Genomic DNA, 8,362 nt, shown 5'->3' on the forward strand with positions numbered 1-8,362 from the left:
CAGGCCTCCCTGGGGTCTGTGAGAGCAGACAGCAGGGACAGTTAATTCTGTGCCACAGAAGCTCATTTTCCAGCTCCACCTTCTTCACGGAGAAGGGGCTAGAAAAGCAGCTCAGGACAATCCAGAAACCCAGCCCCGAGTCCAGGTGGAATTTAGCCACTTAAGGCTGCCAGGTGCTGAAAGGCAGAACAGGCTTGCCGGGCGGCAAAGGGAGATTTTGGAATCGTGGAGAAATAGCCCCTTGTTCATTAGTGACATTTGTTGCTAAAAATTAACAACTAATCATAAGTATATGAAAATAACACCTTAACACCAATATCGAAAAGAACTAATGTTCTATAGCAACCCCAGGTGCCAAGGAAGAATCAAAACCTCTGTCAAAGGGTCAGATTTGTCCTTAATGTTAAGACTTTTTTTCTCTAATCTTTTTCCTTCTTGGAAAAGATCAGACTCCGGAAGTCTTAGCCTTTCCCTGACTTGACTGCAAGGGCTACCCCTGAAATCGTTATCGTTAGTTAACCTCATTGTCCCTGCCAAGCCCTGTGAGCAAGGGCAGAAAACATCCCAGCTCTGGCTCCTAATTATAAATTTAAAAGAGCTTCTCCTGTGAGACCAGATGCACCCTGAACACTTCCTGAGATGCTCCTCTTTTTCCCTTTTTGCATCAGCTCTTCCCACTTTTAAAGACACACGGCACACACAAAGTGCAGCCAAGCATGCAGGCTGGCGGGGGCCATTCAGCAGCGCTTAGCTCCTTCCCAGGGCTCTTACAGTGGGCTGGGAAGGGCTGCAGGCCGCCATTCACCCCTTGCTTCTGACACCTTCTGAACCATGAAGTCCTGGACAGTGGTGTTTGAGACAATCCCTGGGATGCAAGGGGGTGGTGCCCAGGAGACTCGGGGGCCGTGTCCGAGGAGGTTCCTTGGGGTGGTGTTGCCTTTTGGGTAGGAGTCCCTCCTTCCCCAGTTTCACTCATTACTGATCCAGGGCTGTGCCTGTAAGACCCTCTACATAGACGTAAATGCAAGTACCGAATAACTATTAGAAACAAAATGCTGTCCTTTGCATATGGCAAAGTGACTGTTAAACCTTGGCCATCAGAACCTGTGCCATGTTTCCCAGGGAAGGGGAAGGTGTCCCCTGATTGGGCCTCTTTTTCACAGTCTGGGGCCCAAAGAGAAGAAACCACATTGCCTTGGCAGGAGCAAATCTACACTGCCAAACCATGAAGCACAATTTAGCCAATTCTGCCTCCATAATGCCTCTCAAGTCATCGTTTTCTTTCAGAGTCAAGCACTCAGGCCTGACGGAGGCCTTCATCCCTTCTCTCCTGGGCTCTCACAGAGGCCACCTGTTGCCAATCCATCCTTCGCTCCTTTGCCAGATAAGCCATCTAGAAGCACATCTCTCTGATCCTATCATCCCTATGAAGCCTTCAATGGTTCCTTAATGTCATTCAAATAAATCAAGGCCCTCCTTGCCATCTTTCCAGCTTCATTTTCCCTCTGCTCCACCTTTATACGCCTGACATTACAGTCCAATTAAATGATCTGACATTCTTTATACATACCTTGAGTTTCCCATTTCCAGGTCCTTGCTAGTTCTGCTGGCATTGTGCCCCCACTCCACCCCTATTTCCACATGTACAAATCTTCATCTATCTGCCCATTCATTCAGTCATTATTAGGCACCAGCTCTGTGCCAGACGACGGTCTCATGTCCAAGAGCCAATGCTGAACAAAACCCATCTCTGCTTGTCAGGTGCTTGCCCAGTAGTGACAACTACAGGTAAACACGAAGCACAGAGAAGAGGGTATAACCTCATCTTTAGGATCTGCCCCAAGAAGTCATTCCAAGGGAAGCTGAGACCAGGAGTCAAAGAAGGAGGAGGTGGAGGCCAGGTGCCCATGTCCAGGCAGAGCATCTAATACAGGAGTTTCTAAGTTACTTGATTTCAAGAAAGATCTGGTTCACCATGCAGTTCCCTAGTCCACCTACCATAGTGCTTTGGGTATTAGGAGGGGAGAGTGCCAACCTTCAAATGTCAGCTCTATTCTCTAAGCCTCAATTTCTTCACCTGTAAAATGGGACAGTCATAGTATCTACGTCATAGGGTTCTTGTGAGGAGATGAGATAACTCTAAAGTGCAGAGGACAATGCTTGGCACAGAGTGAACACATGTTGGTTGTAAGGTGACCACCGAATTTATCGTATATACTGAGACACTTGTGAATGGGGCAGAGGGGAAATAATTATTCCATCAGGGCACCAGCATAAACTGAGACTGTCCTGGGCAAGCCAGAGTGTCTGGTTTATTATTAGAGAAAGTGACCAGTGAATATTTATGGACGGAGCTAAATTTTAAACAATCAGATTTCATATTAGACAAAGCAGGAAATGAACGGGAGGAGGAAGTCCAGATGCACCTGGCACTCTAGGATCTGTGGACCATATGAGGGTTAGACAAAGCTGCTTTATAACACGGAGTTAGTGGCCTGCGAAGGGAGACAGTCTCAGAAAAAAATAGGTTTATGGGAGAGAGTTATAAGGGGCTGGGGAGACATTTTTCCAAAAGAGAAGAGCAAAAGGTATGGGGATGTGTTCCTTCAGGCAACCCCCTTGGTAGCTTTATGTCAATTTCTTTATCGATGACGTGGGAATAGCCCTTTTGGAATTCAAAGGGTTGCTGGAAGAATGAAATGAGATAATGATCGCCAAATTCCTTTGAAAATAAAAAGGTCAAACAAACGGAGGGCATTTCGGCGTTGTTCTGAGTACTGGGTCAGAGTGAGCGCGCACGCCTCGCGCGGGCTGTGGAGACGAGTCCGCAAAGCGGCGGGACCCGCAGGGGTTAGGAGACGCGGGTCCGCGCCCACCGCTGTGGGGCCGGGGAGAGGCGGCAATGGGCAGGCCCTTTCCGCCCGGGAGTGCTGGGCAGAAGGACGGCGAGCGAGAGTCGGAAGCGATCGCGGGATGGAAGGAGCGTCTCCCGGCTTCCCCGACACTGGAAGGGGCGGTCCCGGGACTCCGGTCTGCGGGCGCGAGGCGCGCAGCGGGGCCGCAGCTCCCACCCCGGCCGCCCGGCCCCGGCACTCAGCCCCAGACCCCCGCCATCTCCAGGCCCGCAGCTGCCAGCCCCTGCCCCAGCCCAGCGCCTGTCTTGGGCAGAAAGTTGACTTTCAGGAAAAAGGAGACCGTTTTAGTTTGGTGACCAATATGCCCTGCCCAAGACTAACCCCTATCCAAATGCACTCAGAACCTCTCTTCCCCTATCCAAACGCGCCCCGAACCTCTCTTCCCCTCCGTTTTAACACTCGCCCCGGGTAGGTGCCTCCAGGAGCCATCGATCCTTAAACGGATAGCTCCAATCCAATGGGAATCAAAGTGAGTAAGGCAATAATGGAGGGCATTCACTGAGCCCTTCCTTCCCGCCAGGCTCTGCTGGAGGTAAGGCTGTCGTCTGCTTCACAAAGAGTAAACTGAGGAAGGGGCAATGGACCGATCTGCCAAGTTCACTCCACCATTTGTGGTGGCCTTGAGATTTAAGCCCAGGCAGAGTGATTCCCGAGGCTAAGCTAAGAGAGGGGCAAGGGCTAAGGAAGGGGGTGAGGGGGTCCTCCTTTTTGGCGGAGGAAAAGCTGTCAGGGCAGGTCAAAAGGCATAAGGAAGTCCCTGGGGAGTGGGGAAGAGGCAGAAGAACCCCCAGAAGAAGCAGCTCATAGGAAAATCTCAGGGCTTCACAGACAGGAGCTTGGGCAACTGCAAAGGTTGAGAATGGTGGGCCGACAGCAGAAAATGGGTTTGGGGTGGGGGTGGGGTAGATTAAGAATTGTAATAGTTTTAAGAAAAACACTAATATTTCTTGAGTTTTTTACATTTATCAGGTGCCATCCTAAAGCTTTTTATGAAAATAATCTCAATCTTCACTATAACCCTGCAAAGGAGGCATTACCTTTTGAACAGATGAGGAAACAGGCTCTGAAGGCAGGCACCAGACGAAGGTCACACTGCTGGTAATCAGCAGCCTGTCTCAGACCAGGACTGCCTGGCTCCATGCCTGTGTGGTCAGTCAGTCGCTCTACTCCTCACCATGGGCCAAGTGGTCTTGTGTGCCCCCTTCTTTGCTAGAGAAGCCAACTCATCCGACATTATTAAATGGGAGACATCCTGCTAGTTGTAGCCAACGAGTTGGTCAGCAGGCACTTTCTGGACACCTGTTACAAACACAGTGCAGAGCCAGGCCCTAAGGGAGATGAGGAGACTGTGAGGACTCCTGACTCACCTTATTACTCTCTGTGCCTTGCACATAGCTCAGGGTGAATGACCTCATTGAACAAATGAGGACTTGAGGTGGAGTTGAGCCAGGCAAATGGTTCCCACCCTCTAGCAACAGACCTCTGGGGTTATAGTGTTGTTCCAAGGGATCTGCAGATCCATATTCTCCCTAATGAGTTCTGCAGCTGAATAAATAGTATGTATCAGGTTTATATTGCACCTGAGACTGATACCTTCCCCCCACCCCCAGTCTGTTCTCTTCTTTCATCATAACACAATTGAAACCCAGTGTGTATGGCTGTAGGGGTAGACTACATTTCCCAGCCTCTTTACATTTAGGCATGACCCTGTGACTAAATTTTCTCATGAAATGTGAGCAGAGACAGGGTTCCACTTCTGGGCCTGCATCTTCAGACACTGGGCTTGCCTCCTCACAGCCTTGACCAGGCAGGTGGCAACAGTGCCCCAGGGATAGAGAACTGCGCTCTCACACGGGCGCCACCCCAATGTGGCATCTAATTCAAATTAATTAAAATGAAATAAAAGTTAAAATTTCGGTTCCCCGTTTGCACTAGTCACATCTCAAATGCCCCCTAGCCATATGGGGCTAGTGGCTACCATATCGGACCACATTTCTGTCACCACATTTTGGACAACACTGGGAAGGAACCTTGGTTTCTAAATGATTCCTGGGAATGAGCTGCTCCGCAATGGAGGTCTTGCTCACCTCAAAATTATTTCATAAGACAGAAATAAACTTTGAATTATTTAGATCACTATTTTGGGGTCTCTGTTATGTACCTTAGCTTTGTATATATATTAGAATATATGTGTGTATACATATATATGTATATATATATATATATGTATATATATATGCATATGTGTTTGTGTATACATATATATGTATATATAAATTATTTCTAGATATATGTGGCTGCTATTATGATTGTTCAAATGCTAAGTCATCTAAAAGTCCTACTGAACTGAGAGGTATTTTTGTCTTTATATATTTTCTCTGTAAGAACTAAAAGTATAACTATCATCAGGAAGGTTATAGAACTCAAAGTTTTTGGATGGTAAAAAAGGAATCTTTTTACCTAAAAAGGTTGAGAATCATTGATCCAGACCAAGAAAGACAATCAAGATCTGCAAAAGAGGGGAAAGAGAAGTTCCCAGATAGAGGAGAGCTATTGGCTGATGTTCCTTGAGTTTGATTTCTCGCACCCTGAAGTGAAAAGAGGTTCTGTGGGGCAAAGCAGAGTTCTGACCTCTGACCTTGGGTCCAGGCAATAAGTTCCCAGATCCTGATTCTGGAGGTAGGTGGTTCAAGGCAGGCAAGGCAAACGAGAGTCACCAGGTGTCTGGGCCTGAGGGTGAGGTTAATCCTTCAATAACCTAATGAAAAAAGTGTAATTGTCACCCCCATTTTACCAGATGGGAAAACTGAGGCACAAACAGGCCAAGTAACTTTTCAGGTCATGTAGCTGGGAAGTGGCAGACTCAAGATTCTGATACTAGATTCCCTGCTCCTAACCAGCCTGCTACACTATCTCTCTGGTGACCACTGGTGGAGGCCCAGTGTGGACACGTGTTAATGGAGATGTACTTTGTTTCTTTGAGGCAGGTAATCATCATAAGTGAAGTAGCCCTGCCTCACTACCTGACTAGTAAAAATCTCCCTTTACCCCAGGTCTCCCCACTCCTTCATCTGTTGGCCTTTGTTGAGGCTGTCAAATAACAGGCAATTGTACTCTTAGTTCTTTCTGATGTATGAACACATCCCCTGGGAATTCACCATGACAGCCAAGAAATTAATTTTGTATAGGTCACCAAACACCTTTTGCTAAGTGATGATAATGTGCTGTCCTTCCTATGCCTCAATGATGGTAACACCGTGAACAAAGCCTGAGTTTGTCCGGCAGGATCTCATTGCTCTGATATATGTGTTTTCCCTCCCACAGCTCTTGAATCCCAGTAGCAAGTAACTTCAGGTCAAAGGACCTGGTGAGTGACCTATAACCCTGGAAGAATTCGTCCCCTTCTCTGAAATCCCCATGATTAGGATTCTGTCTGACTTGACTGAAGCCCAAAACACTGAAATGTGATCAGTTACAGTGAGCAGTCTGGTAAGGTCTCTCGGAGAGGAGATGATGGGAATCCCTAATGGGGACTTCGGGATTACTGATAGAGGTGGGGGCTCCAATCTCTTCAGTGGCTGGGGAATCAGATCAGAGTATTAGAGGGACTTATGAACTTTTTTTTTTATTGTGAACTTTAGCATATATACATAACAGTGATAACTTTCAAAATATGATTTCACAAGTTGTTAGCAAATTTCAAAGAATGTCATGGGTCACAGTTCCACAACTTCAGCCATTTCCATTATTGTAAAATACAACATACATACAGAGAGGTGTCAACTCTTGATGTACAGCTCAACAAGCAGGTAATTTAAATAACTGTTATGGGTTAAAGTTCCACAGTGTCAGTCCCTTCCCCATTATGCAATGCAGTATATACAGGAAGGTGAAGAACTTCAAGGCACAATTCAGCAAGCAGCTATAGAGCAAATCCCAAAAAAATGCCATAGGCTACAGTTCCACCATTTATGACTTTTGAGAGTAATTGTGACCTTAGGAAAGACAGAAAAACCCAGTAGAGGTGGTGGCGGAGTGTGTAAGTGAGAAGGGGGATAGGGTTGTAGAGAGGGTGGGCCAGGACAAGCAGCCTGTAGGGAAATCATCAGAGCTGAGGACAGAAGGGCAATTTGGAAGCACCCAGATGTGCTGTTTGAGAGGGAAAGCTGGCCTCAGAGGAGCATTTAAGTACCTGCTGACTTCCTAAAGTCAAAGGAAGACCCAGTTGCTGAGTTACTGGGATGAAAGATATATTTCACAGGTTGGGAAATTTTCATTACATCTGAGCACAAAGGCAGGTATTGGATAGGTGGTGAAGTAAAGCCCAGATGGTAGAGGGGATTTGCTCCTTCTGGTAGGAAAATGGGGCTCCAGGGAACCAGCAACTAGGGACAAGAGCAGGAGCCAGTGACTGGACTAAAAAAAACAAGGACACAGGAGACCCAAAAGACACCTTTGAATGCCTCAAAGATTTATCAGGCTAGCAGGAAGCTGATATGAGCATGTGCCTGGAATGTACACCATTGCTACCTGTTTTACAGCATGAGATGTTCTTGCCTTGCAGTGAAAAATGTGTCCTGCACATTGTGGGATAGGAAAGGACAGAGGGGAGAAGTACGAGACCAGAAATCCCAAAGGCATGTTATTTGGAGGAGACTAGCCAGTCATAACAGAGAGGAACAGAAGGCAAACTAATTCAGCCTAAATTGGCAGGTCTGAATCAAGAGTTGAAGCAGTGAAAGAAGGGGAGATCACAGAGATCTGGAAAGCTGAAGAAGGCTGTGACCTCTTTGAGGGTAAGCACTGTGTCTTAATAATCCATGTGCTTTGCACAGAGCAGAATAGACTGATGGAATGAAAAAATCGAGACTCGCACCAGTTCAGTGGGCCACCACCTTCTTGTGGTGTCACTACCCTTGGTTGCCTCCGACATCCATTCCCTCCATTTCATCAGGACCCCAGATTTTCTGAGGATATGGTCCTGAAGGGATTGACCCTGCCCCCAGCTCCAGGGAGGGTCCTGAATGGGTTAGGTCAGTCAGTGCATCTGGCAAATAATTGGTTCAGAAAAAGCTCATGACCCAGTTTGAGGCAATGAGGCATAAAGAAATGTTCCTGGGAGCTTCTGGGAAAAAATCTCTCTTTCTCTTCCAATGGCATCTTGGGCAGGAGGTCATTTCCTTTCCCACTGGATATGAACTAAGATACTCATGGTCACAGTTTTTGCCTGCAGCCAACTTGTAACCAAGCAGGAAGGAACCCACAGGATGATGCCAACACCAAGGAAGGCAAAGGGAAAAGACCCAGAAGAAGCCAGTCCTTGGTGGCATTGTTAAGCTGTAGGTCAAGCCTGACCTCCAGTGTATCTCACTGCTGGACTCTGGGGTTTGTGAGCCAATAAATTCCCTTTCTACTTAAGCCAGTTTGAGTTGCTTTTTTCTGTTACT

Source organism: Choloepus didactylus, chromosome 5, assembly GCF_015220235.1.
Source record: "Choloepus didactylus isolate mChoDid1 chromosome 5, mChoDid1.pri, whole genome shotgun sequence".
Classification (NCBI taxonomy): domain Eukaryota; kingdom Metazoa; phylum Chordata; class Mammalia; order Pilosa; family Megalonychidae; genus Choloepus; species Choloepus didactylus.